This window comes from Macaca nemestrina, chromosome 1 (genome assembly GCF_043159975.1).
Source record: "Macaca nemestrina isolate mMacNem1 chromosome 1, mMacNem.hap1, whole genome shotgun sequence".
Taxonomy (NCBI): Eukaryota; Metazoa; Chordata; class Mammalia; order Primates; family Cercopithecidae; genus Macaca; species Macaca nemestrina.
In genome coordinates this window covers 16,645,252-16,672,592 of record NC_092125.1, presented here as the reverse complement: position 1 = coordinate 16,672,592, position 27,341 = coordinate 16,645,252, and the positions used below count along the sequence as shown (strand labels likewise).

The 27,341-nt window shown below is 40.7% G+C and overlaps 1 protein-coding gene across 12 annotated transcripts in view; it reads right to left on the bottom strand.

The window, feature by feature from the left end:
- LOC105464131 (signal induced proliferation associated 1 like 2) overlaps window positions 1–27,341 on the bottom strand; it is a 235,726-nt gene that overhangs the window by 117,460 nt on the left and 90,925 nt on the right. The window lies entirely within an intron of this gene.

Genomic DNA, 27,341 nt, shown 5'->3' with positions numbered 1-27,341 from the left:
TGTTCTGTGCATGTCAGTACCTGGCTACTCATTTTCCCTTTGTTTGCCATATCCTAAAATATCATTTTATTTCCTCCATTATGGAACAGCTCTGAGAATAGATGACACGTTGTCATCCCTAGACTAAATTTTTTTTTTTTTTTTTTATGGTGGGGGAAAGCAACTGCCACCATAAGAAAAATACCTGCTATTCCAAGACATCCCCACATGCTCATCTCAAAGCCATTAAGAGTCCACTGGAAAGAGTTTTTATGCTGTTTAGCTAGTTGGGATTTTAACATTTTCAAACCGAATTACAGTTATTAATATTTCTTATGCTTTGGTGAAGGATGAAGAAAACTGGCTATAGCTTTATTACCATCATTATGTTCAGAAGAGGTAAAGTGGTTCTTTCTTTCTTCTGCCTCTGAGTAAGACAGGCTGTCATGAGTTTGGAAAATATGTAACACCTGAAAATGTTTGTGTCTAAAGAAAGAAAGAATAAATTCAAAGAAAAATATTTGTAATTAAAGAGAAGAGTTATTAGATCAAGTGTCTACAAACATATGGGTAAATTGCAGTGTTTTCTATTTCCGGGGGCCTTTATTTTACAGGTCACTTGTGCATAATGCACTAGAAAGTTGTACTCTTGTACATAACCAGTCCCCAACTAGAAATGACATTAACAAACGCATCCACGAAATGCAAAGAACCACTTTAATCATTGCTTTGAAACTCCTTTATCCTCTTATTTGTAAAATAAATGCCATCCAAATAACTACGACAAACCCTACCTTCTTTTCTTTTCCATGTCATGTCATCTATTGAAATACCAGTATCTGTACAGCACAAGGGAGTCAAGAAGGAACACGCTCAAACTAGAGGCACAGTTAATGGACTGACCACCTTGGGCTCAACCCACCACCCAGAGAGAAGAGAAAACCAGCATCTCCTCACACTTGTAACCTATTCACCACGCTCCACAGGGAAGCTCTGAGTTTAGGCCACCAACTAACAGATGTGCAAAATAAACCAGAGAAACATTAAATATTAAAACTAGCATTAGCAAGAATAAGATGATAATTAGTCCTGGAAAACCTAACCAGCTATTATAATTTACTGGGCTCAGATTCTTACTTGAAAATCTATCTTCTGAGCTTTCACATTCCTCTAACATTTGTAACTTTCTCAATGTTTAACACATGAAATTAAAGTTACAAAATATTTATTACACATATCTTGTGAAAAAATGGAATACACCAATATATAGTCAAAAAATAAAGATTAGCTAGGTGTGATGGCTCACACCTATGCCAGCACTTTGAGAAGCTGAGGCAGGAGGATCGCTTGAGCCCAGGAATTTGAGATGAGCACAGGCAACACAGCAAGAGCACGTCTCTACAAAAACTTTTTTTTTTTTTAATTAGCCAGGCGTGGCGGTACACACCTGTAGTCTCAGCTACTTGGGAGGCTGAAGCAGGAGGATCCCTTGAGACCAGGAATTAGAGGTGGCAGTGAGCTATGATCGCACCACTGCATCCCAGCGTGGGCAACAAAGTCAGATCCAGTCTCAAATAAATTAAGATTTTAAAATATAAATAATATACGAAATTAAAAATAGATGAATTTATGCTGAATCTTATCATAAGGTTCACTACAAAGGACAAAAACTATAGCAAACACAGAGCACGTGAAATTCTTTCCTAACGGTATCTCAGAATATTCCTTTGGTTGTGAATTTTGAAAATTTGTTTGTGCTAAGAACATTAGCTTTAGGGGACAGCTACCGATTTTTCCTATCTAGAATCCATTCCCCTTTCTTCTGGAAATGGTGGCTTGAATTGCTTTGGAGAATCATTTAATTTGTGTGAGGCTAACTCCACACCTAACATGTGGTCAGTTAAGAATACCTCATCCCATGGCCACAATTATTGCTCCTGGGATGCAGCCTGGATCCCATCTCCTTGCAACTCCTCCCCTGAGATTTTGCTCTACTGTAGCTTGTGGAAACTCTGTGTTGTTTAATCTCTCTCCCTCCTCCCTTGTTTTCTATGCCCTGCCCCAGACATACCAAGCGTCTTTCAAGTCTTCAAACAGACCACTCTCCAGGCTTGTGTCCCAGCTGCTCCCTCTAAATGGATCACTCACTGCCTGAGCTGAACTGACAACCATTCGTGATCATCTCTCTCCCCGCAACGGGGTGACCCTACAACATATTCCCACAGTGTCTTCCCCAACACCCATTTCCATGCCTCTAAGGACTTCCTGCTTCTCTCTGTCTCTCCCCAGGAGAAAGCTCTGTGAATCCAGACTATGTTTGTTTTCTTCCCCATTTTATCTATGGTGCCTGGAGCTGTTTCCAGTATGTGGTAGATGTTTGGTAAATATTATTAAATTAACAAATCACTATACAAATATATTAGGCAGTAAGCCCTTATATTAGAAAATATTTAAATGAAAAATTCTGGTGGTTATAGGAATATATTATATAATATATTGTAATCAGAAATGTTTCATTTGATATAACTTTGTAGAAAACCACTCATTATAAAGTCAGATACCTATAAATGGATGTTAACACTTTGCAGGACACTATGTGCTCCATGGCATTTTCCCAAATCCTTACAACAGGTAAACACAAAATTCAGCAACTATTCCACTCTGAAAAGAGAGCTTCCCACCCCCACTTCCGTACCAGCCAAATGAGGTGATTACAGACATGTCTTCTAATTGTATACAAAGAAAAGAATGTCATACTTCATCTTCTAAGCATCTCAGCAGCTTCCTCTAGTAGACCCAAGGCCCATTCCCAAACATGGTAGGTAATAAGGAGGCCTAAACGGCCAATCCTGCCACCAGTCTCTGTCCTCTTGTGAGCGCGGCTAAGCGGCTGTTTGCAGAGCTCCATTTTCTGTAGGTGGCATGTCGCCAGCTTCCTGGGGGCTCTGGATGCATGCCCGTGAATGGTATCACTCCAAAACCGGATGGCACATGGAAACTATGCAATCGAAAGACCTGGTCAAAAGGCCACCTCAGCTTCGTGTCCGAGTTAGAGAAGAAGCCATATGAAGCGAGGGCCCACACATGCCTTCTTCCTGAGCAGCTGTGAGTTGCGCCTGTCCTTCCCCTCTCTGTGATTTTACATCATCTTGTCATTCTAACAGATTGTAAAAAACCAGTTACGAGAGTTTCAGATTGGCAAATGCAGAGTCCTCAAACAAAAAGGCCATGGTATTTCTCCTTAGAAAGCAAACGTGCTATGAAATGAAATATTAGAAAGCTGTAGCATAAACTGGATCCTCATTGTACATGTATATGGTGAGTGTCACTGGTACCACTTGCTCCCTCCTGCCTTATTCTAATTAACAGCACAAGGATACTAACTGCTTTCCTAATAGTTAAATGGACTCATACTACTAAGCTGGAATAGCTTAAGAAAAAACAAACATCAAGGAAAATCTGAGACTCATTTAATTCCTTCCCTAGAACTTTATAAAGATGACAGACTCATCTATAAGAGGCCTGTGACCTTGACAGCAACATGAATATTCTCTCTTCCAGGTAATTTCCTAAACCTAGATTCTGACCATCTGGAAGGTGGTGAGAAGAAAGAGTTTGCCTTTGAATGATCTAATAAAAATGGATCTCTGGATTGTGTCTACATACAGTTTTCTTTCTGTTCTTTAAGCTAATTTTTACTGTGAGGGGCACTGGCCCTCTCCCCATAGTTTCCAATTATTCTTGCATTTCATGAAATTCTATGGCTTTTGCTCCCCAGTAAAAGCAGAAAATAGTCACCAACACTCTGCAAGCACTTAAAAAACCCAGACAGAAAACTCACAGGTAGTGGGGGTGCCCCCAAGTAAGGAAGGGCTAGGGAAGGCCACTGACCAACACTGAAGAATTTTAGAGCTTGAAGGAGCTGTTCTCATGCTAACTGTCTTGGTAATAACTTTTAAAGGATAGAAAAGAAATGGAGAACATTTGATATTTAAGCATAATTGTCTTTAAATAGGATGTTTTTCGAAGTTTTCCATGAGACATCAGTGAGTCTTTAAGACCAATATTATAGTTATAATTGAGCCACTTATCAGGACTGCAGCTGTAGCAAATGGATTGAAAACCACAAAACGCACAAATTATGAGCCCCATTCAAGGGAAAAAATGGTTAAAATTATATAGCAGATTTATAATACAAGTATAACTACAGTAAAAAAAAAAAATGCTTATTTTTCATGCCAGTATCCCAACAGCTCTAATACTAATATGGATAATAGGACAGGGAATAAAAGGAAGAACAAACTGATCCCACTTTTACCCTCTCTCTGAGGTCAAGAAGGCAATCAATGAGCTGAGGTCTGATCACCTAAAATGCATTTACCAAAAACTAAGCCGGGTATTAAGTGAAATGATAAAAAAAAAAAAAAAAGCTATAAAAAAGCCCATTAACTCACATTCCTATTACCAGTAGAATATGAAAATCAAAGCTATAAGATAACTTGATAAATAGCTACTATTAAATAATAATGGTAATAAATTGATATACAAGTTCAATAATATTTTTGCCTGGTAAGTTTTTGATAGATCTGAACATGAAAATAAGTTCTTAAACATCTATCTTGAATTAAACACTGCAGTGGTACCAAAGATAAATATTTTTGAACATGAGAACATAAAAACCAGCAGAATTCTCCTCTTTGGGGTTTTATAACATAGGGGTAACTTATGATCTGCGAAGGGGAATAGAATCTTTTCTTGCTGGAAAGTTCACATTGGTGTTAGGCCAACAAATTTTTAAAGTACTCCACGTGCTATTTGGAGGAATTTCTCAAGTGATGTCCCAGAAAAGCTGATCTCCTTGATGTGGTTAAGAATTTTTTCATTGGAGTAAAGCAAGACCTCAATAAAAAAAAACCCTGAAGGATTCAGTCTCCACAAGTTACCCATATTATGAGTTTCCTTTATATTGATTTGCACTTCATAGTGAAAAAAAGGGCCCAGTCGAAGGTTTCTTAAATGGGGCTCTTGGGTGACTCTGTAAGTAAAGCAGCTTGGTAAACTCCATCGGAGTGGGGTCCTGGTCTGTCATAGTCACTGCTTCTACTCCCAGTCATGCCCGACACTTGGTTGACAATCATCATTAACCTCTATCTATCCATTTAAATTGAAATGATTGCAGACCAAAGTATCCCAAAGTCCTGAGTCGACACATTATCATAACACCTGCATGGAGCACACTGATTCTCATTTGTCTCTTTTGGTCTCCTGGCTGGCTCCTCCTCCTCCTCAGGTCGTCTTTAAATGCTGAGGTTTTTCAGGTTTACCCTAGCCTGCCTTCTAATTTTATACATTCCCTTGTGCCATCCTTGTAGTCTCATATGCCATCTCTATGCTGATGACTCATAAATCCTTATCCACAAGCCCAAAGACATCTCACAGTCAACATTTCCAAGTTGCACTAAGATAGTCCAGGTTGTCCTGCCTACCCCTCCCTGCACCCAAATCTGCTCCTCCTCTGCCCGGCTCAGGGAAAGGCATCACCAACCACTCAGGTGCCCAAGCCAAACACCCTGCCTTCCCCTCACAGCCCACATTCAATCATGCCTTCCCCTCACAGCCCACATTCAATCATGCCCATTTTACCTTCCAAGTACTCCTCAAATCCATGTCAATCTCTCCATCTCGACTGCTACAACCAGAGTTAAAACCACTATCATATTTCTCCTAGATTATAATGAAATCCTTCAACAGTTCCTTATTTCCCTCTGAATAAAGCTGCTTGCTTTAAGACAGCACTAGCCACTCATGATTTGATCCATGCGTTACAGCCCCTCGTGCAGCTGCTGGATTTCCACCCTCTATGCTCCCATGTGTTGACCTTCATGTTCTTATCCTCTGTACATGCCACTACCTCTGCCAACATCTCTTCAAGACGTGTTTATTTCCTGCCTTGCTAAGAGGTGTTATCCATCACACCTCAGTTCACATATCATGTTTTTAAAATGCCTTCTCAAACCTTAAGGTTGGGTGTAAGTGATCTTACTTTTGGCCGCCATAGCATTGTACCTTTTTTTTTCTTTCTTACTCGAAGTTACACCAGACTATACCAGTTTATTACTTGCTGTTATCCTCCTGTAAACTCTAAGCATGGTGAAGGCATAGACATGTCCTGGCATGTGGACACTTGGCAAATATCCAGCTCTACCACACGCTGCTGAGATGGTGATAAAATCGCCTGTAAACGCTGAGCCTCAGTTTCCTATCTGTAAAGTGGGAATAACTGTATCTCTTTCAAAGGATTATTCTAAAAATTCAATGGGACCAAAAGCTCTAAAAATAATAGCTGAAAATGTAATATATGAGTGTATATTTATTGATAAACATACTGATTTGAAATTGAGCAAATGAATGAGGCCCATAACTATTCCAAAGGAACACAGTGAAGGAAACAGTCAGGTTTACAAAATATGGGATGACTGCTCACTGATTTACACACAAAGAATAAGAGAACACAAACCAGTAACTGACTGCAGTGTTTAAGCTGATTCTCCAAGAGGCAAAGAAAAGCTTTTAGAAGCTGAGTGAGTTGCCCAAAGCAATCTCCAGGGAGGCACTATTCTCTTCCCAATTACAATTTATATTTGAAATTATCTTAGAGACTTTATACTGTATTAGAATATGGCTTTTCTAAAGTTTTAAACTTCCTGTATCTCAATAAAGAACAAGAACCAATTTCTGGTAGTAAACTGCTACCCTGCCCATCATTCTGTAAGTCAAAAATAGAATAAACAAGGGTTGTTTTGTTAAATAGACAATTTTGATCACGGAGTTTTTTGAAGGAGACAGAAGAACAGCTGCGAGTATTGACTGCTTCCCATTAAATCTTTTAAATCAGAAAGAGATAAAAAGAGATAGCCCTCACCTCCTTCTCTCAGGAGGTTATTAGTTAATACATCTTTTCAGCAATGTGACCCCTGAATTACAGATGGCACGGTAGGAAATCAGTCATCCCAATTAATAATTTAAGCAGAGGCATTTGTGTCTGAGGAAAACACAGCAAAAGAAGAAAAGAATTTCTATTTAATGTCAACCAATATAGACTGCACTTATTAATTTCATTTAGAGATCATAAAAAAAAAATCTGTCCTAATCGTTAAATGAATGTTTAGTGACAATGGGTAGCAAAGAAGAGAACATGAGCATTTTATGATGAAAACTGGCAGGCTGGAGCCTTAAAAAAATATAAACCTTCCTGAAAACACTCTGTTCTCACTAATATTATTTTCCACTGAATCCACAGTGGAAACTCTTGCAAAATATCTGTATTATGGTATTCAACAAAACTAACATCAATCAATATTGTTGAAAACTGAACTAAACTGTACAAAGCATGTACCATCACTGTATTCTTTATTAAAATGCAACAAGTAAACACGAAGCCTTCACATGTGAAGATGCTTCCTTTCAACTTAGTATAAAGGACATGAAAAGAAAACCCTGTCAATCCATACAACAGTCTAGTATTTGATTTTTTAAAAACAGTAATTTTAGCAGCAAATACACAACAAACTCCATTCACTACTCACACACACTGAAAGCCATCTTTGCACTGTTCCCATGTTTATTTGAATTATAAGATACTGAGTATTGTTGAACAGTTCTATGTGGTTTATTGTCTGATATAAAAAACCCTCTTGTTACTTCAGTAAATCAACGTATTCAGTTCTACTAGGCACTGTACTGGATGCTGTAGCAGGGAGGAGCATGAAAGATGAATGAAAGAGCTTCCTAATCCTCAGGAAGCTTAGCTGGGTAAGACATGCGCATAAATAATGAGTCATAAAAGAGATGAAGTTAAAACAATAGTATACCACTTCTGACCAAGCAAGTTACAAAAGCTGTCCATGAGTGTATCACACATGCATGTCTCTCTTTCTCACTCTCTCACACACACATACACACAACACACTCACTCCCCATGCCCGTGAGGGTCTGGGGGATGCATATCCCACACGCTACAGACAGATGCAAACTGGCAGCATTCTCTGAACACCAATAAGATAATGTGTATTAAATCCTAAAAAACTGTTCAAATCATTTGGCTCAATACTCTACATCTGAAAAATCTACCCAAGAAAATAAGAGACATAATAAGAAAATAAAAAACTTAACATAGAAAAATATTCATCCAAAACTACAAGAATGAAAAACTGGAAACAGTCTTAACAGTCAGTGGTCAGAGATAAATGTGGTACATATATAGAATAAAATACAACACAATCCCAGTGTTTAAGAATATGCATGAAATTGAGGATTTATAATATTATGTGTAAACAGCCATACACAAAAAACTTTATATAAAGCATGAAACAAAGTATGTTAAAAATCTATATACGTAAAAATACAGGAAAGAAACACTCTCATATTATGATAGCGGTTCGCTCTAGTAAGTAGCCTTAGGAATGCTTTCTGCTTTCTTCTTTGTATTTTTCTAATGTGTCCAAATTACGTAACTGTATATGGATGCTAACTTACATATATACAAATAAACTTTAAATTCAATAAATAACGAATTTTTAAAAAATCCTTCATAAAACTAATGGATGTTTAAATTACACAGAACATATAATATTTTTCCTTGTATAACAGGAGGACTGTTAGCTGTTTCTTCTCCCTTTTAAAGTCCCACAGTAAGATAAAGACGAAAATGGATATTAATACTGAATGAACAATACCTACTGTTGATTAATTTAATGTTTTTTTTTTTTCTTATGGCAGGTATTTACAAAAACACTGCCCTTTATTCCCACGCAACAGAAATTACTTTTGTTAGAATAACATTTTTTTTTTTTTTGAGACAGAGTCTTGCTCTGTCACCCAGCCTGGAGTGCAGTGGTGTGATCTCGGCTCACTGCAACCTCCACCTCCCTGGTTCAAGCAATTCCTCTGCCTCAGCCTCCTGAGTAGCTGGGATAACAGGCACCCGCCACCACGCCTGGATAATTTTTTCTTTTTTTTTTTTTTTTTTGTATTTCTAGTAGAGACGGGGTTTTACCACGTTGGCCAGATTGGTCTCCAACTCCTGACCTCAGGCAATCCGCCCTCCTTGGCCTCCCAAAGTGCTGGGATTATAGACATGAATCACCACACCTGGCCAATAATATTTTATACTCAAATATATTTTCACAGGCCTTACACCTCACGAGACGCTTGGTGCACTGCAAGGCTGCTCATGTGGTGGACGGCATAAAAGATTAAGAATTAAGAGCTCTGCATCACACCTCTGGGGACACGACTGATGCTGGGACCCTCAGCGGGCCACTTACTTCAATTTCGTCTGCACAATGGGGAGAATGTCTGCTTAGCACACTTAGATAAATGTTGTGGGACCAAGTGAGGAAGCACACATAAGTACTCCAGAAAATTTAACACCACAGATGCAAACTATGAGTCTAATCACCACCTGACGCCTGAGCTAGCAGACGCCCGGAGAGGCAGGGTGGAGCCATTTACTCCCGTGGTAGGTCCAGTCCTTAGCAAGTGTTCTTTCCATCTCACTGAGGAATAACTTGTGCCCAATTAAAAACAGCTTTGAGGAGCCGAGAGAGGAAGGCAAATCAGGAAGTGGGACAGACCAAGCTGCTGGCAAAACTGCAACTGAGGAAATCAGTATTATCTACGTAAAAGGTTGCTGTTAGGTTCTAGACCGATATTCCACCTCCTAACCTCTCTGAGAAGTGCCTAAGACTCTCCTAGTCCCTGTAGTGCCAATACTGAATGCCAGTCAAAGCAGACTGTGCTGCAGGAAAACACAAACCCGGCCTCCCCAGGCCTGTACCTGTCATCCTACCTGGGACCCTGGTGCCTGGCAGCGCCTAACTCCTCAAAACGCATGCCGGATGGTGTGTTCACCTCTCACGGGATCCCCTAACCCAGCGGTCCCCAACATTTTTGGCACCAGGAACCATTTTCGTGGAAGACAATTTTTTCAGACTGGAGTAGGGTGGGTGGGTTGGGATGAAACTGTTCCACTTCAGATCATCAGACCTTAGAGTGCTCAACCTAAATGTATGCGCAGTTCACAGTAGGGTTTGCACTCCTAAGGGAATCTAATGCTACAGCTGATCTGGCAGGAGGCGGAGCTCAGGCGGTAATGCTAGCCCACTGCTCACCTCTCGCTGTGCAGCCCGGTTCCTAGGTTCCTAACAGGCCATGGGCCCCTGCCGTAACCCACTGCTTGAGAGTTCTTCCAACTCCAGAATCTACATACCGTAGGCCTGTGACACATGCCCTGCCCTGAGGTGAAAACCCTAAAATTGGACTGATTCTCCAAGGTGGGCCTGGGCAGCAAGTCACTCATTTGACACTGTGTCCCCCTGACCGGTATCTGAGGCTGGGAGGCCAGGGCTGTGGATTTTGACACCCTCTCGCTGCAGATGTCCCTGCCCACATCAAGACTGTGCCCAAGGACTCCTCCCTCCCAGACTGAAGTGTCCCGCTGAGGGGTCAGTACAGTCCTCTTCCGAGAAGGCCTCCCCAAAGCTTCCCATACCACCGTCTTCTTGGGTGCCTGACAGAATAAAGACAAAGTACGAAGGTGTCAGTCCAACTACTCAGGAACCGTCGCTGAAATAAAGCAGTCCCACAAGGACAGGCCAGCACAATGACCTGGTGGGTGAAGAAACAAGTTAAAAATACTGGCTCCACTGTGTCAAGTCCAAATTCTATGTCCTTCCTTCAGCAATAAACTTGTCCTAAAATAAAACAAGAAACTTTGCAGTAAAACTTCCAAGGTCACTAAATTAAAAAGCAGAAAAGAGGACAGGAGCAGAAGGGGCTCCATACTTTTTAATTGTCTGGTTTGACTCATAATTGTCCCAGCTGACTCATAATTGTCCCAGCTTTGTTGGCTAGCTCATTCAATTCTTCAGAAAACAAAGTTTCCTGGAAACTCAAATCCAGGAGTAATGTAGGATAAATCCTCAAGAAACGTTTTCCCATAATGTACTTCTTTAGAAGGTTTTGCTTCCAGAGGGATACCATTCCAATTCTCTAGGCACAGGGAACAAATTCAAGGGCACTGAGGGGAAGACTCTTCCTTAAACATACTAGATTTGGAATGTTTCAAGTATGAACTGAGTGCTAAATATGAAAAGGAAACTTAAACCACTTTTAATTACAGATGACCACTAATTAATTTGGCTTATTTTTAAGAAGTTCGTAACACTACAGATCTTTACCTGAAGAAAAAAAGGAAAAAAGAATCATCACTTAATATGATATATAGCATTTTCCAAAATAACAAGAACATCAAAATCCCCATTTTCTTCTTCTTCTGTTTTGTTTTGTTTTGTTTTGAGACAGGGTCTCACTCTGTTGCCCAGGCTGGGGTACAGAGATGCAATCATAGCTTACTGCAGCTGAAACTCCTGGGCTCAAGCAATCCTCCCACTTCAGCCTCCCAAGTAGCTGGTATTACAAGTATGTACCACCACGGCCAGATAATTTTTTAATTAAAAATCCCGTTTTCTTATAAAAAATATGATCATGGGAAATTACTGCTTTCTTCGCATATCCAAGTTAATGAATAAGAGTGGGATGCAGAAACTGTAGTTATGATGACTCTGAGTCAAACAGAACATCCAACAGTGAAAACTGATCTCTTGTTAGCAAGTAAGCAATTTTTTTATATATATACACATCACCATTTCTAAAAACCACAGGTATACCCAAAGAACTTGTATGAATATTTTCTTATAAAACGTTAGTATTAACATAATTACATTTATTGAAGGATTGACTATTCCCCAAACCCTTGTAGGTTAATTCGATCCATAAAAAATCCAGCTTTCAATTGAGAAATTAAACAAGATATATAGTAGCGATGATAAAGAAGCATGTATACATTCATTGTGATTGCTACCAGTTTATTTGTGTCTCTGTAATACAAACGGGGCTTTCAGGATTGGATACCACATGTGCAAAAGCTAAACTAAGAGGCCTTAATATACTCTCTATGTACTTATTGATTCATTATATAAATAAATTCCTCTGACTACAAATTTAAAAAAAAAAAAAAATCTCCGAAAAGACAAGAAAGAGACACCTCTCTCGATTAAACAGACAAGGAAAAAGTCTTAGGGCAGGAAAGTAAGCATTTGCCTGCAGTCAAATGACTATGTTTCAAGAGAATCAGAACTAGAATCTAAGTTGCTTCATTTTTTCTACTGTCACAGGTTCTCAAATTTGCATATAGCTTTTTAAAAATTAGAAATAAAAACAAAACACAAACATTACTGGCTTCATCTGTTCAAAAGAACCCAACCTAACCCAAATTTGTTAACTTCAGACAAATTCATTAACTTCAAGCAACTCTCTTGCTCCTCCTTCCTGCAACAGGCAACTCTCCTCTTCATCCTTCTTAAAGCCAGACTAAGGGTAGATTTAGACAGGCCCAGGAAAAGGCGGCAGTTGCTCCAGCCTCACGTCACTGGTGAGACCACGCACAGACCCAGCTTACAATCAAGTGTGGCACTTTCTTGCCAGTTGGCTCATGCTAGTTACCCATATAACCCAAGGAAACCTCAAGTGTTTGACTGGCAGAGCAGACTGGACATGATCCCAGGCACACCACCCCCAAATAACATCAAAACTTCACAATACCACTCCCAAACGCATTTTACTGATACTTTTGGTTTTTGCCTCAAAGAAACATTTTTTCTTCCCCTGTACAGAGAGCACTGTGTGGTGTTCTGGGTGTTAACCACCCCCTTAGACTCACAATCATAACATGAGATCTTAAGAGAGATAATCTATTCTCACCTCCCACTTTATAAAGCCAGAAATTAAGTGATTTGCCTAAGGTTAAGAGCAAAATGGATGTCCCACTGGAGTCCCAAAATGCTAATAGTTAGGTCATTGTCCTTTATACTTTTTTATTTGAAAGTTGTATTACTGACAAAGATCAGTTATGATACGTAGGTATCTCAGTTGGGCTGAAAAATATCTACGTGACCACCCTGTATGCCCCCACCTCTTTGTTTTTGCTTATTCAGTTCCTTTGCTTGGAACATTTTTCTTCTTCCATTGGAAATGGCAAATCTAACACACTCAAAGCCATAATCTATGACTCTTTTCCCCTCTAACTTTACCCTAAAACTTAACTTTCAAAGTACTTTGTGTTCCTTTACTATATAACGGCATACATTATATTCAAATGTTGACATTGACATACCATTAGTATCTATCGACCTACTAAGTATGAAGCTGGGCACAGAAGAATGGGTGACATGGCTCTTGGCTTGGGGGAGGCCAGTAGGGCTCAAGGGTGCCAGAATACAGTTCGGCTAAAAGAATGCCCTGCTAAGATTTCCTGCTGTTGCTCTTGGCTCATGCTAGCTAAAATAGTGTCCAGAGTTGTGTACCTTCTCATCCATATTCTAGCTGCTAAGATTAAAAGCCCATACATTTGCAAAACTGGAAAGCAGCAAGGGTATCACTATAGGATGGCAAATTGGACATCATAATTTCTTTCTCTCTTTCCTCAGTTAGGAGTAAACAGTTTTAAGTTTTGCTTTTATTCTTATGGAGGAAAAAAAGGTATTGCCAACTTTGGCCAAGAGAAGGCAAGAGAAAGCCATAAGAGATCAGTATTATGCTCTTCAGCATGGCCCCACCTATTGCAGAATGATGTGTCATCGGCAACCTGAAGCCTCATTTCACCATCAACCCCACAGTTTGGGAGAGAAGTGCTGGTTCCCAGACTTCAGTATGAGCAGTCACTGGTGATTAAAGCATAACTGCTCTGACCCTTGTCACTGAAGGTGACCCAACCTGTTTCTCCCGCAGTCTTTCCTGTATAACCAGAATCCTCCTCATCTCTAGGGGCAGGAAGCCTCACCATTCATTCTTTTTCTGGGGGGATGGAGTCTTGCTCTGTCGCCAGGCTGGAATGCAGTGGCATGATCTCGGGCTCACTGCAACCTCCACCTCCCAGGTTCAAGCGATTCCCCCGCCCCAGCCTCCTGAGCAGCTGGGACCACAGGCACACACCACCACGTCTGGCTAATTTGTTGTATTTTTAGTAGAGACAGGGTTTCACCAAGTTGGCCAGGATGGTCTCAATCTCCTGACCTCGTGATCCACCCGCCTCAGCCTCCCAAAGTGCTGGGATTACAGGCATGAGCCACCGTGCCTGGCCATCATTTATTCTATTTGCATTTGCAACCCCTGTCACATTTTTGTCACGGAGTTTCTCCTTTAAGCACAGGCCTGAGACCCTCCCTAAAAGTGCAGTACAACTAGAAAGGGTTCTTAAGTCTTCAGAACAGATTTCTGAGCAAAAAGGTAAATACTCCCTTTCGCTAAAACGTTAACAAGTTTGGGGTTGTTTTGGCCAGCAGTTCCCAAATCTGACTACACATTTTCAAAATTACCTAACAGATGTTTATACCTTGCTTTCTGGTCTCTGGCCCCAGAGATTCTGGTTCAGAGGGCCTGGAGTAGCCCTGGAACCTAGAGTTTTAGAAGGAAGTTGCCATGCACAAATAGGATTGGAAGCTACTGGCTTCAACAGAATTCTAATAGAGGAAAACTAAAGGTAAATACACGACTCTAAAATCTCCCTGTTTTCCCCTTTCACAAGTACTGAACCATCTTCCACTTAAACAGCTAAATGTAGTACAATTTATTTACTCAGAAGATTCTTGAGTGTGGAAGAAATGAAAATCTGAAATTGGGAACACTCTAGAAATCACTTATGAGTCCAAAACACTGGAAATTTCTACTCTAATAACAGTAGCCTGGATTTGTTCTGCTGTCAAAATACACTCTAAATTGTAACATTTACTGAACATTCTGTAGGTGCCAAGCACTTTCTAAATGCCTTTTAAGTATTTGAATTTTGATAACCTTATACGATAAGAATTATTATTATCCCCAATTTAGAGTAAGACTTCTCAATTCTCTTAATACAGCATTTAAGGCTCTACCCAAATTTAGCTGCATTCTACCTACCCATCTTACCAACCAAAACCCCTAAGATCACCTTAAAATCTCAAATACACATGAGCCACTCCAACCTCTCTAGCTTCCTTCTTGGAGTTCCCTTCCTGCAATGTCTTTTCCATCCCATTTCTTGTGATATTAAATATGCAGACATTGACATAAGGCCTAAGTTCAAATCTTGGCTTAGCCATGTACTCACTCTGCTCCTCTAGGCACATTTCTTAAACCCTCAGAATCTGTTTCATCATATGTAAAAGAGGTTTTATTTTTTCAACAAATACTTATACATGACTACTACCTTCCAGGTACTAGTCTAGGATCAAAGATGCAGTAATGAAAGGACCTGGAAAAGGTCCTGCTCTCACAGGACACATATTCTGGCATAAGAAGTCATGTAACAGAGGAACATCTTTTGGTTCTTCTTAGTAGCTGCAGTTGGTAAGGTGGATAGGTAGAATGCAACCGAATGTGGGTAGGGTCTACAGAACTTGTTCAAAGCGACTGCTATCATGGGACAGGATCAGAAAGGCTGGGGACATGTAGATGCCGGTATGGGTGTTAATGGAAGGGTAGGTGGCTAAGGAAATACCTGAAGAAAAGGATGAGGACATGAGCCACACAGATAAACAGGAAGGGAAAGGGAGGAGGGGAAGGAGCTCCAATCAAGGACTGGAATTGGGAGCAAGCCTGGTACATACAAAGACAGTAAGGACACAGGTTAGAAAGGTAGTGGGCTCAGATCCGGGAGGGACTGATGGGCCACAGGAAGGATTTGACTTTCATTCTGGACAGTTCTAAGCAGAGGAGTGAGATCTGACTTAGCCATTCTGTTTGCGGTGATGAGGAAAGGCTCCAGGGAACTAAGATGGGAAGAGGGATGTAAGTCCACTGCAGTAATCCAGGCAAGAGAGCGTGATGGGGTCTGGAACCAAGTGGCAGCAGTACAGATGGTGAGAAGCAGACAGCTTCTGGGTGGGAGGATTGCAACGGCAGCTTCGGCTGATGAATGGGCTGAGCAGGAGAACAAGAAAAGTCAAGAATGACTCCAGGATTTTTGGCCTAAGTAACTGAGAGGGTGAAGTTGACCTTTATTAAGATAGAGAAGATTATAGAAGGGAGCAGGGTTATGGTTAAATAGATCACATGTGCAACATGCTTATGAGCACAAGGCCTGAGACACAGTAAGAACTTGATAAATACTAACAGTATTTTTGCTGTTGTCATCATCTGTCCACATGAAACCTTGAATCTTCTAGCTCACACTGATCACTCCTTACTGTAAACTCAGCTATCTGTTCAATTCATTTGGGCACATAATAAGTGCTGACTTACCTTGCATTTTTGTGCAGTTTTTCAATGGGGATAAAAAAATAAATTTAGCTTCCAGAATTGTGTTCCTGAAGGCAGTAAAGCGCATCCCATAACACTTCTTAAAACAAACTGAAATGTCTAGGGAGTCAGAATTCGTATTTTAAAAAACAAAGATCCTGAGGTTTAGCTGCTATATGACCCAATCAGGACAAATGCCCAGAGTAATATAAGAAAAAAGCAAAACAAAACCCAGATTTCATGTCCTTGTTAAAAACGCTGAAGTACAGCAGGACAATGAGATGCCTACCTCTACTGTAGGAGAAATGCTAAAGAGAACTGCGGAATTAAGGTCCCTGAAATACAGAACAAGATGAGGCTGGGGTCAAGACAAAACATGCCTTCTGTGGTGCAATGCTCTGTAATGACATTAGCTGTCCAGATCTTTAAATCCCGTCAGATTTTGAAAATGAGATTCCTGAACTGATAGAGGGCATGGGTCAGAGGTTCCTGAAGGCCTGTGTGTCGACCAGTGCCAGGTCAGTTGCTGGAGAATTAGCTGAGGAATTTGTTTAAAATACAAATTCCTTAGCCACTGTCCTAGGAATCCTGACTCATGAGATTGGGTGTGGGGCCCCCAGCCAGTTTTTAACAAGTTCCTCAGGTGTTTCTGGTGTTGATTCATCTTTAAGATCCACGGGGTAAAAAAATAATTTGGAAAATATAAAACATTACACAAGCATATGATATGATTAAACCATTAATTCAGAAGTAGCACTAATGATTGAGTTACCCTTTAAAGTCACCCCATACTTCCTTCCCTATCACTGTATAATGATGCTTGTTTAAGACCACAGTTCTTCTCCAAATGCTGGATCCCAGGAGGTCCACCACTGCGCTGGGCAATGATCTCTACAGAAAGGAGGACTGCAGCTATCATCCACCTGAAACTGGAGTTAGCACCTGAGTTGAATAAACTGAATGAGATAGTGGACATAAAGTTTCAGTTGGAGCAGGTGTCCTGGGCCAGTGTTCAATCTAAAAATAGGAGAGATAACAGGCAAAGTGTTGGTTAAATCACAGAGGACAAAGCTGAGGCACATACAGATGTCCAAGGAAGGCAGAAGGGGATAAAGAAAAAGGTGTCACACGCCCTCAGCTAGACCTTTGATACACAACCTACAACATTCCACAACTGCCATGTAAAGACAAGAAAACTTTGCTCAGAGACTCCAAAGACACTTATCTAAAGCTGGACAGTGAGTTAAGCAGCAGAGCAAGAATCCAGCAGCAAGTCTGTCTGACTACATCCAAAGGTATACTCTTGCACACTGTGTCCCACTGGCCCCAGATGCCTGCCTGAGGCTGGGATATCACCACCATGGTGGGGTCCTGCTGACTCCAGCAAGGGTGAGTCCTTTGGGGCTGGATCTCTGGGAAGACTCATCATTCCAGCATCTACATCCAGGCTCATGAATCCTCCTGTTACACTGCTCCCCCGACACAGATCCCAGATCCTCACAATTTCGAGCACATCCCCCCTCTATCTGAATAGTATATGAAAATAAATTATCTGCATGGAGTATCTGTTAGGCTTTGACAAATGGAATAAATCAGTTCTAACTGGTAGCAGCTTTGTACTCACAATCTAAAAATGGCAATTTATACTCATAAATATAATATGCTATGACAGGACAGAATTACTTCCACTGACAACATCAGGTTTTGATCCTACAGTAATGTACAAAATATAGTTCCCAATCACCAGACTCTAAGCTGTAAGTTCTGAGTCCACTAGTCCAAAGAAAGATAAAAGGGAATTTAATAAATGGCTGAAACATCAAGGAGCTAGGTTCCCAGTCTGCCAGAGAAAGTACGCGTATGCCTGAGAAACATCCACAACATATGTTTTTTTAAAAGCTGTCATAATTTAAAGTCTCTCTAAACATCTACTGTTTAATCTAATTTTCCCTCATGAATGTCTGGCTTCAGCTCAAACTGAATCAACATTTCCATTATAAATCTCTATTTTCACATTTTTCTGGTTTGATTGTAAAATGTCTTTAGTCTGAAATATGACACAAGCAGAAGCCGGCATTTTAATGTTCTTCATTGGCAAAATGGTTTTACTACAAAACCAAAATCGCAGTTTTCTCAAGCCAAATGTCTAGAAATTAATCTAAGCAAAAAGAAAAGTAAAATTCTGTAGAAAAGTTTTCAGTTACAAATGCCATCCCAGGTTCTAAGAGAATAATCTGCCAAGCTATTATTAATATTAATTGCTACACATCTAAAGAAATTACATTTAACCTGAATATGAATATGTACCATGAGCCTATGTCCAAATGCAACTGAATGCCAGACATTAAGTTCACATCAGATGCACTGTGCCTCACAGTAAGGAATTCTGTACTCTATCATTGATGCCTTTTAAGAAGTTACTTTGTGAGATATGTATTATGAATGTTGAAAAGCAACAAAAAACTGGTATTAGTTATTTTTATTAGGCCTACTGATTTTTTACATATTAAAACAAACATAAGTGAGTCAGACTGCTCATAAAAGAGATTTAATGTTCCATCAAAGTTATAAATGTTGGAGACTCAAGTGACTTTCTCCTTAGGGATATGTTCTGTGGCTAAAACAGGCGAGAATTCTCTGAAACTTAAATTCCGGCGGCTGACAGAGCAAAGGGCACGCACTGTCTGGGAAGGCATACTGATGACCTGCCAAGGAATCTGGCGAGAAGAGGTTTGGCTGCTAGGTCAGAGACAAGGAGACCAATGAAGCACGACAGATCTGAGAGCGCAGGAGCTGGGAAAGGCGGAAAACAAGTCTCTGTTATCTAAAAGTCAGGTTATCCCATTCCAGCTTGGGCCTGCGGCATCTCCCGCCTCTCTCCCTAAATCCCTCACTCTCTTCTGGCAATGCAGCCTCATCTTAGTAACCGTTGAGCAGAATATTCTTACCAACGTCTGGTGTATGTAGATGGTCTGCATAGGCAAAACACCTTTAAGGAAAACTAGAGGGAATCTAACTTAAGGCCTGGGAATTCAAGAGATGCTCAAAGCTATATTCTAACCGTAAGGGTCCTAACCAACCACTCTCCTGGCCTCTTGAGTCACTGCTTATTCCACCTTCCTCTCACCCTGTTTCAGATGGTATGTGACACCAGTGATATGAAGCCCAGGGACCGAGAGAAATCAGCCCATCAAATAAAGAAGCCTTTAGGCTGAAATGAAAGACAGCCTACACCATCATTAAAAAAATCTGTAAACGGATTGGTGAAAAAGAGTTCTCCAAAAATGAAAAAGAAAACAAACAGACAAAATGACAGAAGTTCTAAGTCTAATAAGTTCTTTCTTTTTCTCTTGTAACTGCAATATTGCTATGGATGATTTCACTATATAAGTAATATATAAAAAGCTCTTCTGCCTGAAAAAAAAAAATACGATGACTGATAGGAGGAGTAGTTGAGGTGATAAAACAGTCAAAAACCAATTTCTCTTGTGTCCAAATATTTGGGATGTCTGATGGCTGAAGATGTTTTATCTCAAAGAATGTGCTTTAATTTGGAATTATTCTTTTCTATACCACATCATGTCATAACAACACTATGGGCCGAGCACGGTGGCTCATGCCTATAATCCCAGCACTTTGGGAGGCCACAGCAGGTGGATCGCTAAAGCTCCAGAGTTCGAGACCAGTCTAGGCAACATGGTGAAACCCTGTTTGTACAAAAAGTAGAGAAATTAGCCAGGTGGGGTGGTTTGCATCTGTAGTCTCAGTTACTTGGGAGGCTGAGGTGGGAGGATCACCTGAGACGCGGGAGGTTGAGGCTACAGTGAACTGTGACTGTGTCACTGCACTCCAGCCTGGGGTGACAATATCAGACCCTGTCTCAAAACCAAATAAATAATAATAATTACATTATGTATTAATTTGGTGGTACCAAGCAATTTGTAAATATAGTATGTCCTACTTCTTGGAACAAGAAATTCTGATCAATAAAATTAAGAACTATTTCTAGGCATGCAACTAAACCAATAGTATAACAGCAAAACATTAGAGTTGCTTAAGAAGAACGATAGTAGTAATTCATCCCTTTACAGTGCCCACATTAAAAATACACTAAAATTCAAAAGATCCAAAAAAAAAATGAAGCAACAAGTAATACTTCACGATATGGGAAAATGAGAAATTTTCTTAACTTAAAAATCCCAGAAGCTTTGGTTTTGTGTCCATCACCCTTGTTCAGCAGGAGAAATGGTGTAATAATGGCTAGTAGCACAGATGGGCTGCAGAGTCAGACGCCAAGGTCAGAACCACAGCTCTACTTACTAGACCATGTGTAGACAGGCAAGTTAGGTAACCTTTGTGAGCCTCGATTTTCTGATCTGCAAAATAGAGAATTAATAGGACCCAACTCACAAGACTGCTGTGGGGATTAAATGTGCTAAGGCAGGCAAGGCTTAGAATAGTGCCTCCCATGTGCAAATGTGTTCCACAGTTACTGTTCATTCATGATCTTTAAACCATCTACATACAACCTTTCTACCTCTAACTACGCTCTTTAAGCTTATCCATTATTCATTCACTGATTAGAGACATCCTAAATGACAAAAATATCCTAAGTGTAACCCTTTTTGTAATAAACATCATTTATTTAAGTTATCTGTGACAGTCTCCCAGGCAAGTTCTCTACCCCAACAGTGAGGAAATGCTGGGTTCAAACCCTCATTAACATCGGTTAAATAGAAACAACAAAAAGTCTCAGTAATTTCAAAGGTAGCAGCATAAAGCTGACATATCTCCATTTTAGCACAGGTGGGATCACGGTCGGGCCAGGATGGGGCCAGGATGGGGATCTTCTGCTGATACCTGGCTCGGCAGGCCATGGGGCTGTTGAGGGCATGAACCAGAAACACTCATGCATGTCAGACAAAAGAGGAGGGGGTATGGGGCAGATGAGGAAGGTCTCCTAACCCTACAAACACCCTTCTCAAACACAGAGAACAGTAACTGGCCCTTAGCAGGGGTTATACCTCCAGAATGACTCAGAGGGAAAGAACGCCTGGTGCCTCCACAATATCTGATCCCTTCAAAGCATCGTTCCACATGAGGGCGCTCACTCTGTACGGCACCAGCTCCCTTTCCACAGAGCTCCCCGACACCACTTTCCATTAACACCTTTTCACCACTGGCATTCCAATAGCATATGTACCATTAATTGCTGGTTTCAAATTATCCAAAGAGAAGCGGTCCAGAGAATGCTGCCATCCCTAAGATCTTTTATTTTGCGAATTCCTACTTCATACAATCTTATAGTCCCCCAGCCTTAGTGTTCTGTGACCCCCCTCCCCACCTTATACACACGTGCTCGTACACACATACAACTGAGAAGAAAAACTTTCAATAACTTGATGGTCACATGAAGGTACAACTTCAGTGGAGGGCTCAAAATTTCCCAACCATCAAGAATGTGACAGTGGGTGGGTGAGCTGACTCACCACTAATGAGAAAGACAAAATTTGACCTCAGCATCTAAACCTGCAAGTGTATATAGAATATCATGTTCTTTTTTTCTATTTTTGTTACCTATTCAGACAGCTGACGAATATTCCTGAGATGCAAGTTTTATCTACCTTATTTTCTACTCGACTTAATCCTGTTTTGATTGCTGGGAGAAGTAGCAGTCACATGTTCTGTTTGTGGCAGCACAGAATGAAAATCCTATACTCAGAGTCTCCTTGTCAAGCAAACAGCAAATCTGTTTATTCATCATCTTCAGTTCACCATCTCCAGCCTTCTACCATGCTAACTACACAAACCACTGCAGGTGAAGCAGCTCAACTCCTCTGTCTAACCGGATGCCAGTTGAAACCCTTGGGGTAGGGTCTTACCTAGGGCTTCTTGGTAACTAGTGGACACCTTAGGCAAGGCCTTGAGGGGTTCAAAAGAATCTGAGTCCTTCCTAGTACTTCCAACTACAAAAAATCTAAGGGTCTGCCACTCAAAGGACAAACTAGAATATTCAAAATCACTTAAGCTTCATTTGGCCAAGAGAAACTAAGTAGTTTCCTAAAAGTCAAACAGCCCTGAAAACCACCTAACATCTTCAAGAACAGAAGAAGACATAATAAGAGACTTCCCCTTCTGAATCTCTGCCTTCAATTCTGCACTCTTCTGAGTAGATCTGGGCCCACTACCTCAGAAATTTGGTACAGAGCATCACCAGGCCAATATGCACGAAGGCTGAGGTTTTAGAGAAGAGGATCTTACGCAGGTTGTACAAGAATAGCAGAGAGAACTGACCTGGAGCAGCTCTTCTCTCATTCTGCGCCTCCCCATTCCCCCATGCCCACCTTCCAGAACCAGCTAGAGCTGGGATCCCCCTGTACCCTGTGGCCAGCTTCTTTCTACCACGAGTCTGACGACAGCCCTTTTACTTCAGAAAGCCCCAGTGACCTGTCAATCTAGATCTGGCTCCTCTGAGCTTAATTCTACCAGTTTTCGTTATTCATTCTTTCTTCTGTGCAGACTACAAGGTCAAAACAAAAATGAAAGGTCTGTGTCTAACTTGTCCCTGCAGGATGGAGAAAGCTGCATGGTGCCCAATGCCAATGCCTGTATAGCATGTAAAATAGTGTCCAGCTCCCAGCAAGTTATAACTTCAAATAAAGGCCGCGCGTGGTGGCTCACGTCTGTAATCCCAGCACTTTGGGAGGCCGAGAAGGGCGGATCACCTGAGGTCAGGAGTTCGAGTCCAACCTGGCCAACATGGTGAAAACCCCATCGCTACTTAAAATATAAAAATCAGCCGGGCGTGGTGGTACACACCTGTTGTCCTAGCTACTTGGGAGGCTGAGGCAGGAGAATCACTTGAACCTGGGAGGCGGAGTTTGCAGTGAGCCAAGATCGCGCCATTGCACTCCAGCCTGGGGGACAAGAACAAGACTTTGTCTCAAAAAAAAAAAAAAAAAAAAAAAAAAAAAAAAAAAAAACTTCAGATAGAAAGCATCAACACTGAAAGCAAGATAGCAATGAAGTGGCACCTTCAAACTGGTGTCTTCATTTCACTGAACCAGCCTCTCCCATGACAGCCTCTTTGCAAACCTTCATTGGTTCCGACTCTTCAACACCTGTTTCCTCCATTGCCCATTCCCTCTGATTGAGGGAAGGAATTCACAGTCAGAGGGCACTCAAGTGAGTCAGGAAAATAAGTAAGAGAGCAAAGGCCAACCAGGGGTATCTCTAGCAAATTCCATAAGTGTTAGAGGAGAGGACAGCAGAAAGATTTCGAATGGAAGGAAAGGGAGAAGGGCAAGCAACTGGGGAAAAAACAGAAACATGCAAGAAAAAAACTGGGTCTAGAGAACAAGAAATCAGGCAAAGGCAAGAGGGAGAGAGAAAGGAAAGAATATGGATCTAGTTGGTGAAATATGGTGATAACATTTAAAATTTGACCAGAATTATCATTATTATTATAAGCAATAGTCAATGCCTTCATCAGGCACCTTGCCATTAACTTACAGAGCACTCACTGTGTGTTGTTTGTTATATCAAGTCTTTAAGAATGTATCTCTAATAATAAGGCACAAGATCACGTCCTTTGCAGGGACATGGATGGAGCTGGAAGCCATTATCCTCAGCAAACTAACATAGGAACAGAAAACCAAACACCACATGTTCTCACTTGTTAGTGGGAGCTGAACAATGAGAACACATGGACACAGGGAGGGGAACAAGACACATTGGGGCCAGTCGGAGGGGCAGGGGAAGGGAGAGCATCAGAATAAATGGCTAATGCATGCTGGGCTTAATACCTAGATGATGGGTTGATATGTGCAGCAAACCACTATGGCACACGTCTACCTATGTAACAAATCTGCACATGTATTCCAGAAAATAAATAAAATAAAATAAAGTAAGAGAATATATCTTCTGGGCTTGCCACTTATTAATAATTTACTATTTTCAGCAAGAAAATAGCTCTAGATAGTCTACTAGGTATATTTAACAAAATACCATTTGAAAATAAGGAAGACCTAAAACCTTTAACAGTAGGTTCTATGGGTTTCCTGAACTCTAAGGCCCAAGTGCAAATAAGGCTTTAACAAACCAGATAGATAATTTATTTTTCCCCCAAAACTCCAGGTTCACTGATGCTGAACAAGTCCTAAATTCTTTTCTTGATAATATCTGCATTTCTGAGTTAAGACAGTAAGTCGGTATTTTGGTTCTTGTACAGTACAAGTGTTTTAAACTTAGACTTCCCCATCAACTTTACCCGCTCATTTGATGCTTTTTACTGATATTTAACAAAAAGAAAGAATGAATGAAAGAAGAACACATTAAGACCTTCAGAAACCCAGTTTTCAGTACACCCTCTCGAATAAGCCCTCTCCAGGAGCATTCCTGACAAGAGTAGAGCACATTTCTACAATCGGGCGGCAAGGACTGGCTTGATCCCATAGATTTAAAAAAAAAAAAAAAAGTAATTTGAGGGGGAACTGGGGCAGGGAAAGAATGTTAAATCTTGGGCTGAGCCTTAAATCTCTCTCTCTCTCTCTCTCAATCTGTATAGTTTTAAAAATACCTATCAAACCCTTAACAGAAGACGCACAGTATTTTTATTCCTGTTTTTGTACAAGATTACATCTGATACATAAAAGTGTCTCTGAATATTCAGCATTTGTAGTGAATGATGTAAGGATTTAAAGTTACCAGTATGATACATACAAATAGGACCGGACTGCTACCATCTACTTATATAACCCTGGGAAAGTTGCTCCGCGATATATACTAATTTCTCTTTGGCCTGAAAAATGATTATTTTAAGTAATTATTAATTTAGTTATTCCTCAATACAATTATTTCCAGGATACTCAACATAGGGATACTGAGGCGACAGGGCACAATCGCCTGCATCTATGCCATGCTTAAAGATGCTTAAAGATGTGGGCATTTCATCTATCAGAAATTACTCACTTCTAGTAGCTCAAATAAGATGCATTTACTGTATGCAAAGTGCACTCTCATATACAGTGGGTATTGATCATAAAGTTCTAAAATGCATCTACTCTAGTCTTAAGACAGGATACCAGAATATCTACTCTAGTTTTAAGACAGGATACCAGAATAACGTTCATAAACATGTATCTGTTCATGTCCAGTCTTTCAAAACCTGCAAAAATTTTCATTTCCCCTCTGCCACAAAATAAAAAGCAAATTTCCCAACCTAGCAATCAGGGCCCTCCAAACCTGACTCCAAACAACTGTACTTCCCACTATCCAAGAGGTCAGGGACTAAGTTAAAGGAACTGAGGCCAAATCCCACAGAGTGAAGGAAAAAGAAAATGCGCTTACCTCAGGTGGGCTATGCTCTAAGGCACTGGCAAGGTATTTGTGGTTACAGGATCTCATGTAATTCTGGTAGTCTGGGTCTTCCCACTTCGTCTCCAGGGCCCAGCTGAGCCCTGTGAGGAACTGCACATTCCTTTCGCTCATATATACTCCTCTCTATGTGTCTGCAAATAGCCTAAGACTATGAATGGAACATGCCTTGTTTGTACACACTGGTATTTGCACATGACAAAAATCAGGCTTTGCCACCTACTAATTCCCTCAGATTCAGAAAAACAGCTAAGTTTTCCAAGAATCTTCAAGAAGCTATTTTAAGTAATTTTATAAATTTGTGTGCCTTCATGAGGCTTAATCTGTATTAGAAGGGTCTCTCATTGCACGGTGTATCTAACACAACCAGTCACTGTCTTCCACAGGACAGCCTGTGACTATGCTGCTATGTAAATCGAATCAAGAGACACACAGAGCAAAGCCTTGCTACTATCCTTACTATATTTTCATCTAGGTCTATCTAACTAGTAATCGAAATGTAACATATACAAACATTAATTTGCATGATTTACCAAAACACTTTTTGTCATGATTCAAGTGAATCAACAGAGCTGGCCCTTGAACATGGGTGTGCACTGCATGGGTCCACTTTTAACATATTTTTTTCAGTAAGTTACACTGAGTGTGCCTGCCTCTCCTGGCCCCTTCCACCTCCTCCACCTTTTCCACCTCTGCTACCCCTTTCTCTTCCTCTTCTGCCTACTCGATGTGAAGACCTTTATATGATCCACTTCCACTGAATGAACAGTAAATACATTTTTACATTGTCCTTTCTCTAGCTTACTGTAACGCAGGACTACAGTATATAATGCATACAATGGGCCAGGTGCAGTGGCTCCAGCTGCCTATAATCTCAGGCTGAGGAGAGAGGATAGCCTGAGGCCAGGAGTTGAAGCCCAGCCTAGGCAACACGGGGGCCCTGCCTTTACAAAAAATTTTTAAAATTAGCCAGGAGTGGTGACGCATACCGGCAGTCCTAGCTGCTTGGGAGGCTGAGGTGAGAGGATCACTGACCCCAGAAGTTTGAGGCTACAGTGAGCTATGATTGCGCCACTGCACTCCAGACTGGGTGACAGGGCTCCACCCTGTCTCAAAAACAAAACATATAAAATATAAAATGTTAATTGACTGTTTATATTATTAAGGATGCTTCCAAACAACAGTAAGCCATTAGTAAATTTTGTAGGGAGGGGGTTGGTGCCCTTAACTCTCACATCGTTCTAGTCAACTGTACTTCAGAAAGACTGGAATTTCTAAAATTACGGTTAATATTTTCACAACAAATGTTTTAAATATGGGCATAGGTACACACAAACACATGTGCATGTACTTATGTACCCCCCAACAGAAACCTTCCTTTTTTTATTATCCTCTTATTCGTGGAATAAGCATTGAAATGCATGGAGTAAGCACTGAACTACTTCCACATTCTGAGACGTCTTGGGAAATAGGCAATGTTTTACTTTATTTAACGGCTGTAATGACTTTCTAATATAAAAGTGTTTGAACGTCAATAATGATCTTTATCTCTCAAAAAGAGCATCTGCTCTAACATATTAGACAGAGGCTTGGTCAAAGTGATTAAGAAATGTGCTGGGGGAAAGGAAGAAAATAATACAAAGGTTGCTTGG